Genomic DNA, 9,360 nt, shown 5'->3' with positions numbered 1-9,360 from the left:
CCATAAGACACTGGGGGGTAAGGGAGGGTAGGGGTTTGTCAAGGGCGGGGGGGAAAAAAAAAGGACACTTATGTAATACCCTTTGTAATACTTTAAGCGAAAAATACAAAAATAAAAATAAAAAAAAGATGTGAGTTAGCATTAAATATTAAAATGGAATACTATAGCAAAAAAGAAAAAAAAAGATGTGAGTTAAGATGAGATCATACCGGAGTAGGATGGTCCCTTCATCTGACATGATTGGTGTCCTTTTAATAAATGGAGGAGAGGTACAGAGACATAAGGAGAGGACCATGTGATGACGGAGGCAGAGATTAGAGTGATGGGTCTACAAGCCAAGGAATGCTGGCAACAGAAGAAGTTGGGAGAGGGGCAGAGAACAGATTCTCCCCCTGGAGCCTTCAGAGGAAGTACCTGGATTTTGGACTTCTGGCCTCCAGAGCTGTGAGAGAATAAATCTCTGTCCTATTACGGCAGCCCTGAGAAACTGACACAGTGACCAAGAGTGCTCATCAAGGACCCTGAAGACCTAGGACTCTTCTTTCTCAAAGTGTGGTCCGTGGCCAGTGGCACCAGTAGGAAGCCTGGTGGAAGCAGAATCTCAGGCCCTGACCCAGATCTGCTGAATCATAAGCTGCACTGTAACAAGATCCCCGAATGATCGGTGGGCCCATGAAATTGTGAGATGCACTGACCTGGACCCTTGCTACTCCAAGTGTGGTCGCAGATCAGCAGCCTCTGCCTTGCCTGGGATCCCCAGGAGAGCTTGGGATATCAGACGCTTATTCAGCAGGTCAGAGGAGGCCTGAGATACACTGTAGCCAATCCAGCCCTGGAACATGTGATTTCACCTCTGTACCTCAGTTTCCCTGTGTAGCCCTCACCCACACATCCAGTGAGTCTCCCCCCATTGATTCTCCCTCTCCCTCCCAACTATCATTCTGCATCTACTCACTTCTCTCCGTCTCCATGGTTATGTTTGGTACAGATCTTCCTCTGGATTGTACAATTAGTCCTACATCCCTCATCGAGCCCTGCAATCATCTCTGTATGCAAATTTGATTATCCACCCCACCCCTCCCTATAATCCTGCCTATTGCACTCAGAATTAAAATCCAAATTATTTAACATGACCCAAATAGCCCCCAGTGACTAGACCCAACCACATCTTTAAGCCTCATCTCATGTCAGTCTCCATTTCTAGCTTTCCTACCACAGGGCCTTTGCACATGCTGTTCCCGTTGCCTCTGCTTTGCTTAACCAGTTCCTATTTATTCTTCAGGTCTTACTTAAATGTCACTTCCTTCAAGAAGCCTTCCCTGACTCCCCCATAGCTACGTGTGCTCCTTCTTTGTGACATTCATTACAATTATAATTGCTCAGTTATTTGTGTGGTTAGCTCTTCGCCACACTGAGATCCAGGAGGACAAAGCCACAGATAGGAGCAGGCTCCAGGCGCTAAGGAAGACGCTCACTTGATATTATCATTCCTATGGTCAGCAGAATAATGGCTTCCCTGAAGATGACCACGTCCCATCCCTGGACCAGGTGAATATGTTATGCTACACAAAAGGGGGGAATTAAGGTTGCATATAGAATTAAGATTGCTGATCAGATGACCTTGATATGGAGGTCATCCTGGATTATCGAGGAGGAGCCAATGTAATCACAGTGTCTTTATAAGTGAAGGATGAAGGCAGGAGAGGCAGAGTCAAAGTGATGCAATGAGAGAAAGCCTCGGCCAGCCATTGCTGGCTGTGAAGATGGAGGAGGGGGACATCAGCCCAGGGATACAGTTGACCTCTAGCAGCTGGAAAAGACAAGAAAACAGATTCTCCCCCAGGACCTCCAGAGAGGAACGCAGCCCTGCCGGTGCCTTCATTTCAGCCAATGAGACCCATGTTGGACTTCTGACCTCCAGAACTGTAAGATAATGTTCTTGCTGTGTTAAGCCACCAAGTGTGTGGTCACTTGTTATAGCAGCAATAGGAAACTGATCCAGTTCCCACTGCATGGATGTGGAAAACAGGCTCAGAGAGGTTAAGTGACTTGCCCAAGGACACACAGGGGGCAAGTGGCAGCGCCGGCCCTGTCAACCCCCAAAGCCCATGATTTCCACCACTGCTACGCAAGAAGAGGTAGGTCCGGCTGGAAATGGAATACATTTTCATGCCCTTCCTAAGACAATTCTATAGAAAAACTTGTCGAATTGGTTGTTTCAAGTCTGTTGCCCTGATGGACTGTGAGCTCCCAGAAGGCAGCGGTTTGTGTCTCGTTTACTGCCGTGTCCTAAATGCATAGAACAGTGCCTGGTACACAGTTGTTGCTCAGTCATAAAGACCTTACTGAGAAGGTCACATCCGAGCAAAGACCTGAGGGAGGTGAGCGAGTGGGCTAGTGAGCTATTTAAGGCAGAGGAAAAGGCAAGGATAAAGGACGATTTCATGGAATTCCAAGGAGGCTGGTGTGGTGGGAGCCGAGCAGATGAGGGATGGCCAGATCGTGTAGGATCTGCTAGACCCGTGGTCGGCAAACTGCGGTTTGCTAGCCACATGCGGCTCTTTGGCCCCTTGAGTGTGGCTCTTCCTAAGCCTTAGGGGTACCCTAATTAAGTTAATAACAATGTACCTATCTATATAGTTTAAGTTTAAAAAATTTGGCTCTCAAAAGAAATTTCAATCGTTGTACTGTTGATATTTGGCTCTGTTGACTAATGAGTTTGCCGACCACTGTGCTAGACCATTGTAAAGCTTCAGCTTTTTATCAGAGAGAGATGGGAGCCCCGGGAGAGTTTAGAGCAGAGGAGGGGCACAACTGACAGGTTTTACATGACCTTCTGGCCACTGGTGGGAAAGATGAACTGGAGAGGGCCAGAGGCAGTATGACAAGGCTGGAGGCATCTGCACTTGTCCAGGTGAGCAGTGGGAGCAGCGGGAAGCAAGAGATTCTGGATTTATTCTGAAGGTAACGCCAATAGGATTTGCCAGTGGGTTGGGTAGGGGGCGTGAAAGAAAGAGAGGGGTCAACAATATTGCCGACATCAACTGGTAAGATGGGATATCACAGGAAAGCTCTTTATAAAAAGTGCTATGAAAACGTCATAGATGAATTATCATTAGGATCTTGAGAGCCGGGGTTTTTTGCCTTCTGCAAATGTCTTGTTATTTCCCTTTCCTGCACTCAGATTGTATCTTTCTTCTCATTTCCAGCTTCCTCTTTCATCTGCAGAGCCAACCTTTCTCTCTGCAGACTTCCGGCACATCGCCACTTGCGGTCTCCCCACTCAGCTCCCCAAAGCTTTCTTCCTCTAGCGCTATCTGCCCAGCTCAAGTCCGCCGCCAACCAGAACAGCAGCCCAGTCCCCAGAGCCTGAGCATCCGCCAACCTCTCCAGCTCACCTCCTGCCCTGTCCCATCAGCCGTGCTCACCTTTGCTGGGTTCCCCAAATCCTTTCCTGACTCAGGACCTGTGCACCTCACCGGGCAGATCTTGGGACTTGCCAACCGCTGTAACCAAGTGAGCCAACTCCTTGTAGTATATCTTTATATATATGAAGGCATATATCAAGATATATAGATGTCCATCCTGTTGGTTCTGTTTCTCTGGAGAGCCCTGACTAATACAAATACCTACTATATGCCAGGATTCTTCTAGGCATGGCAGACTCAACAGTGGAACAAGACACACAAAATTTTCAACCATCACAGAGCGGATAATCCAGAGAGGAGTGGGTGAGTCATACAATGTCAAAAATAGGGTAGTCACTGCGAAGATGACACATGGGCTGAACACAAAGATGATGGTGGAGGGATCCAGGTGTCTAGAAAGGGCAAGAGCATCCCAGGTAAAAGGCCCAGTATATGCAAAGGTCCTGAGGCAGGACTGGGCCTGGTGTGTTGGAGGAACAGCAATGAGGCCCATGTGGCTGAAGCAGAGGAAGGGAGGGAGGAAGTGAGGGCAGGGAAGGGATGGGGCAGGTCATGCAGGGTCTTGTGGGCCTTGGGGAGAACTTCGGCTCTACCTTGAGGGAGGTGGGAGCTCTACAGGGCTCTGGGCAGAGGAAGGACAAGACCAACTCAGATGCTCACAGGTGCTATCTGGCCGCTGCTGGGAGGGCAGGGAGCTGGGAGAACAGGCCAAAGACCACTTCAACAGTCCATCTGAGACACACACGATGCTCAATCATGAACAAAACAACCTAACTGGTGGTCACTTTATTACCCTAAGCAAAAAACATGACTTAGAGAGGCAGAGAGCTTTTAAAGTATAACCAGAACTTTCCTTTCGTAGGTCCCTTCCACGCATTTTCTACAGTCTCCACAACAACACTGCAAGGTGAGGTGAACAAGTCTTTTTCCAGGGCCCTCAGGGTGTTAGCACCCAAAGTCCAGTGTCCCGGGTCCTCACACCCCAAGTCTGGGACCAGTTGGGATTGTCGGTCAACCTCCTTTTGGTACCTGCTACCACCACAGGGTACAGATGTGGAAAGGGAGGCCCAGGAGCATAGGTTCAACCTGCCCCAGGTCACACCACGGGTCAGAATGCAAGACAAGGGCAAAGTGGAGTGAACTGATGCTGGGAAGGAGTCCAGGAGTCCTGGTCGTTACCCCGGCTGTGCCCCCTCATTGGCTACCAGCTTTGGATTATCTGCAGCCCAGACAATAAGAACCAGATAATTCATGTTTCTCTGAGGAGGAAATGGAACAGGAGAGAGAGGAGGAGAGGAAAAGGAGAAGTGGAGGAGGTGGGGAAGGGCTAATTTAATTAAGCACTTACTATATCCCATTTTCAGCATTGTCTCTATCTTACTTTCTTTTATCTTCATCAAAACTCTGTGGGATTGAGTGAGCATGGTTTCCCTTTGTGGGAAGAGACGGGGGTGGGGGGAAGGACGGGGGTGGGGGACGGCTCACAGGGGTGGCCGCAAGCAGGCGGGCATTTTCCATGGCGGGACTTGGAGTCTTGCACTGCATTTGAATCGAGCAGCAGTCATGCCTCTGCATTTGAAGGTGAACAGACATAGTGGAGTTTGGAAAAAGCACACAGACCAGGCCTCTAACCACTCCATGGGAGCCTGCGTGGCAGCAGCCTGGAGCCCAGAGCCTTTCCTGAAGCTGGTATCTTACAGAGAGACTTGTGGCCAGCCAAAACGACCATGCTCACGGCCCCGTTATCCTTGGTTACCGCCCAAGATGGGCTCACAGAAGAGATGCAATGTGGTCTGAGGGACGACATGACTATGAGAGGCAACTCCTAGAAATCACCCCAGTGACGGCTACCAGGGAGCAGTTAATATCGTGGCAAAGAAACCAGCACTGCTAGGCAGGCCATTGAAGGAAGCTACAGTAGATATCCCAGTCATGCTGGCTACCGAGACTGGGAGGAGGGCCACAGTTCTTCTCATGATGGAAGAAGTGGTCCACCTCACAGAGGAGATGCGTCTCACTACCAGTGGACCAGAGATGATCATTCTGGACGCCAACAGCCTGAATACAGGGACATGAGAGATGGATTTAGAAGAAAAAGTTTCCACGCTTCCCTGATGTCAGAGACCGGTCTCCTCATAAAAGAGAAACTCCGTGTTTAAGAGAATCACCCACTGAGAAGAAAGGACCCTGCACACAGCAGACCTGGCTCCAGCGTACATAGTAGAAGCTTCTCTCCAGAAAGAAGCAAAACTTACTCTTTCCATCAGTCTCAACCCGGAAAACCCGTGCGTGCTGCTGCTCACGGCACACGGCAGCATGAAGGAAAGCCAAGAGAGACCTGCTCGGTCTGTGAGAACATCAAGAGGCACTTCCCCCTCAAGTTCTGCAGCAGCTCCTTCATCGAAGGCGTGAGATAAACCCGGTCAGCTAACTCAAAAGGAGCCTGCGGAGGCTGCGGGCAAGGGGGCTGCTGGAGAGCTAAGAAGGCAGATGAAAGGAACGTACTTGGAGTTCCTAAGGTTGAGGCAGAATCCACAGCACCACTGTTCACTGACCAGTCAGAAGAACCTGAGTCAAACGCAGCAGAAGGCATAGGATTATTTGAAGACGGTCAGCTAAACGGCCGCTCCAAAGCAATAGCATCAAAACCCAAAGAGATTGCCCCAGCTGGTTTGGCTCAGTGGATAGAGGGTCAGCCTATGGATTGAAGGGTCCTAGGTTCGATTCCAATCAAGGGCACATGCCCGGGTTGCAGCTCGATCCCCAGTAGGGGGTATGCAGGAGGCAGCCAATCAACGATTCTCTCTCATCATTGATGTTTCTCTCTCCTCCTTTCCCTTCCTCTCTGAAATCAATAAAAATATTTTTTTAAAAAAGAGAGAGAGATTGAACAGGTTTACCGACAAGACTGTGAAACTTTCGGGATGGTTGGGAAAATGCCCATTGGAAAAGATCCTTCATTAGAAAAGTCCATACAGTTTGCATTGAGACAGAATTTACATAAAATAGGTGAGTGGTATGTGGAAGAATTCAAGCATTTCATTGCAGAGTATGACACCACTAGTCAAGACTTTGAGGAGCCTTTTTAAAAATTTACTCACTCAGGCAAAAAAAAAAAAAAAAAGTACTAGACCCCCCCCCGCCCGCCCGCCCCCCTGATTGTGTAAATCCTTAAAATATGGATTTTTTTTTTTTTTATGAAGAGAAGTACTTCATGATGTTGACCACAGTTCCAAGATCAAATAAACATCTAAAATAGTCTTAAGATATTTTAATTAGAATTTGTTTTATCTACGTGTAGAGCCTTCTAATTAACTACTTATCTTTGATGGGTCAAGTAATGTTTCAAGTTCTGGAGAACAGCTTTCTGTACTCATTCATGTGCTATAGTCTTCCATAGTATGTGGTCATTTGTTTGGTCACACTAGTGTCATTTTTAGAGATCATCCCACTTAAACATTCATAAGATTTTTTGCATTTCATAGTCACTGATACCATGTGAAAATATAAGAATTTTAAGTCGTGATCTTGACTTGTTGCTTGCTTATCTTAGGCTTTGTAAGTTTTAATATGTTTAAGTATAAGATCCAAATAAACTGAGTGCCTTGGTATCTTTTGAGTATAAATTCTCATGGCAGTACCTCGAGCACTTAAATCTCTTAAAAGACACCTCACAATAAAATCCTGTTTTCTAAGTAAAGGAACCTAAATTAATGTCTTCTATTAAAATAATCCCAAAATTCTTGTGTTTGTCTTAAACAACATCATATGTAGGTAATTTGAGGTGAAAGATGAGGTCCATTTAAAGCTGAAATTTCTTTTAAAATTTCTAATTGAAAGAGAAAAATTTAGAACTTGAGGGAGTAGTAGAGCTACATTTTTTTTTCCCATTGGCCCATATTTCCTATCTTTAGAGAGAAGACTGATAACATATCCATGATTAAACTATTTACTGATTATGTCTTGGTTAATCTCTTTGTAGTCTAAAAAGTTCTTTGTTTTGCTGCTTTTCTAAGGGATTCTTCAAAAGTGTTCTTGGAAGAAACAAAGCAGAATATGTAGTAAGCCTCGCACAGACATTAATTTAGGTTCCTTTACTTAGAAAACAGGATTTTATTGTGAAGTGTCCTTTCACCCAGCAGTCTGTGTAAACCATCCCTCATGAGCTAGCCATCCAAATAACAGGTTAGTGAGGAATCTAACTGGGACGATTAGGATATTCCACTCATTTCCTGATCACTTCCAGCTGTCCAGTGGCATTTAGCCAAAATATATAATTTTGTGGCATTAGTTAGGAAACCTTCAAAATTATGTTTGTCATTACTACCCAAAGTCATTATCCTCCCATCCTCTTCCCATTTCCACTCTCTTCTCACCTGAATTCTGGCATCATTTTTAGTGGCCTTTATTGATACTACTTAACAGCTACCCAGAGTAGATAAACATTTTATTAAATATGGAAATAGCAGTATAAATAATTTTAGCAGATCCTGGAATAGGTACCTCAAAAAATGTATTATGCCATTCCACAAATTTAAAATTGAATTGAAGGCAACAATTATTTTCTTACGTCTCCTATATAAGACCAACTTGAATTGTTATTTTTGCCATTTAGATGTACATAGCCAAAACTCAGCCCTACATATTATCTCTGGTATTCTTTATTCACTAGAGGCCTGGTGCATGAAATTCGTGCACAGGTAGGGTCCCTAGGCCTGGCCAGTGATCAGGGCCGATTGGGGCCATCGGGGCCTTCCTTCCCTCCTTGCCGCCCCCTTGTGGTCAGCACACATCATAGCAAGTGGTCAAACTGAGGGGACACTTTGCATAGTAGCCTTTTATATATATAGATGTGAGCAATGATTTTGTCTGTTACAACCACCTTAGAAAGAATAAATGTACTGATTTTGTTTCTCCCCTGTCCCATGGGTTTCTTCTCCTTATGTTTTATAGGTCCAGGATCCATTTTCTTTAGTCAGGATGTCACAATTTAAAAAATAAACTTGAGGAACAACCAAGATGGTGGCATAGGGTATATACCTGTACGTGCCGCTCCCCACAACCACATTAAAACTACAACGGAAAGACAAAACAGTGATCATCCAGAACCATGGGAAAGCTGGCTGAGTGGAAGTTCTACAACTAGAAGGGAAAAAGCGCATTGAGGCTGGGTAGGAGGTGCGGAGGCGCCAGAGCAGAGGTATGGAGGTGCGTGAACCGGGCTGCTCCTGGGTGTGCGGGAAGGGAGATACAAGCTCCTGACTGTACTGACCTCGTTTCCAGCGAGTCTCTAGGAACCCAGACTCCTACGGGGAGAAACCAGACTGTCTGGAAAGCGAGGGTGGCTTTCTTACAGAACTGCTCGCAGGGATCATTGTTACTGTGGGGGCGTGGGACTCGGGGACGCGGAGACACTGAGACGAAGACAGTGAGATGTGGAGATGCGTGGAGTCGTGGAGACTGCTGACGACAGCCATCACTGTTTGCTTCGTCCCGGTGATTCTCTGAGACCCCGCCCCACCCAAGCTGTGCGCAGCGGCACAAATGAATCACCTGCCCTTTTGCAGCCTAACCTAACAAACTGCAGCTGAGTCAGAGAGCTCCAAAATTTCCAAACCCCAAACAAAGAGGAGAAATCTGCAGATCTTGCCATAGCTCCTGTTGGGTGGACTCACACAGTGGTTGAATTTGCACCTCCTTGGAGATCCAGAAGCCAGTGTACCCAGTGCTCAGATACCAGATTTCAACTCCTTACATCCATAAGTGACACACTCAAGAGGCAGACTCAGTGAGCACCAAAGCCCCACTGAAGCAAATCCTGCCCCATAAGGGTGTCTCCAGCACAGCAGTTCTTCCACTATAGACACAGCGGGTCCTCACAGCCAATTGGCCTGGAGGTCATTTCCTCCCAGGGATACCAACAGCATTCAAG

General features: G+C 46.7%; 1 pseudogene; it reads left to right on the top strand.

The window, feature by feature from the left end:
- The first annotated feature begins 5,202 nt into the window (after positions 1–5,202).
- Positions 5,203–6,517, top strand: LOC102417165 (annotated as a pseudogene).
- Positions 6,518–9,360: the final 2,843 nt, after the last annotated feature.

This window comes from Myotis lucifugus, unplaced genomic scaffold, assembly GCF_000147115.1.
Source record: "Myotis lucifugus unplaced genomic scaffold, Myoluc2.0 scaffold_743, whole genome shotgun sequence".
NCBI lineage: Eukaryota > Metazoa > Chordata > Mammalia > Chiroptera > Vespertilionidae > Myotis > Myotis lucifugus.
Note: the sequence above shows the minus strand (reverse complement) of the source record. Positions and strands in the feature narration are given on the sequence as shown.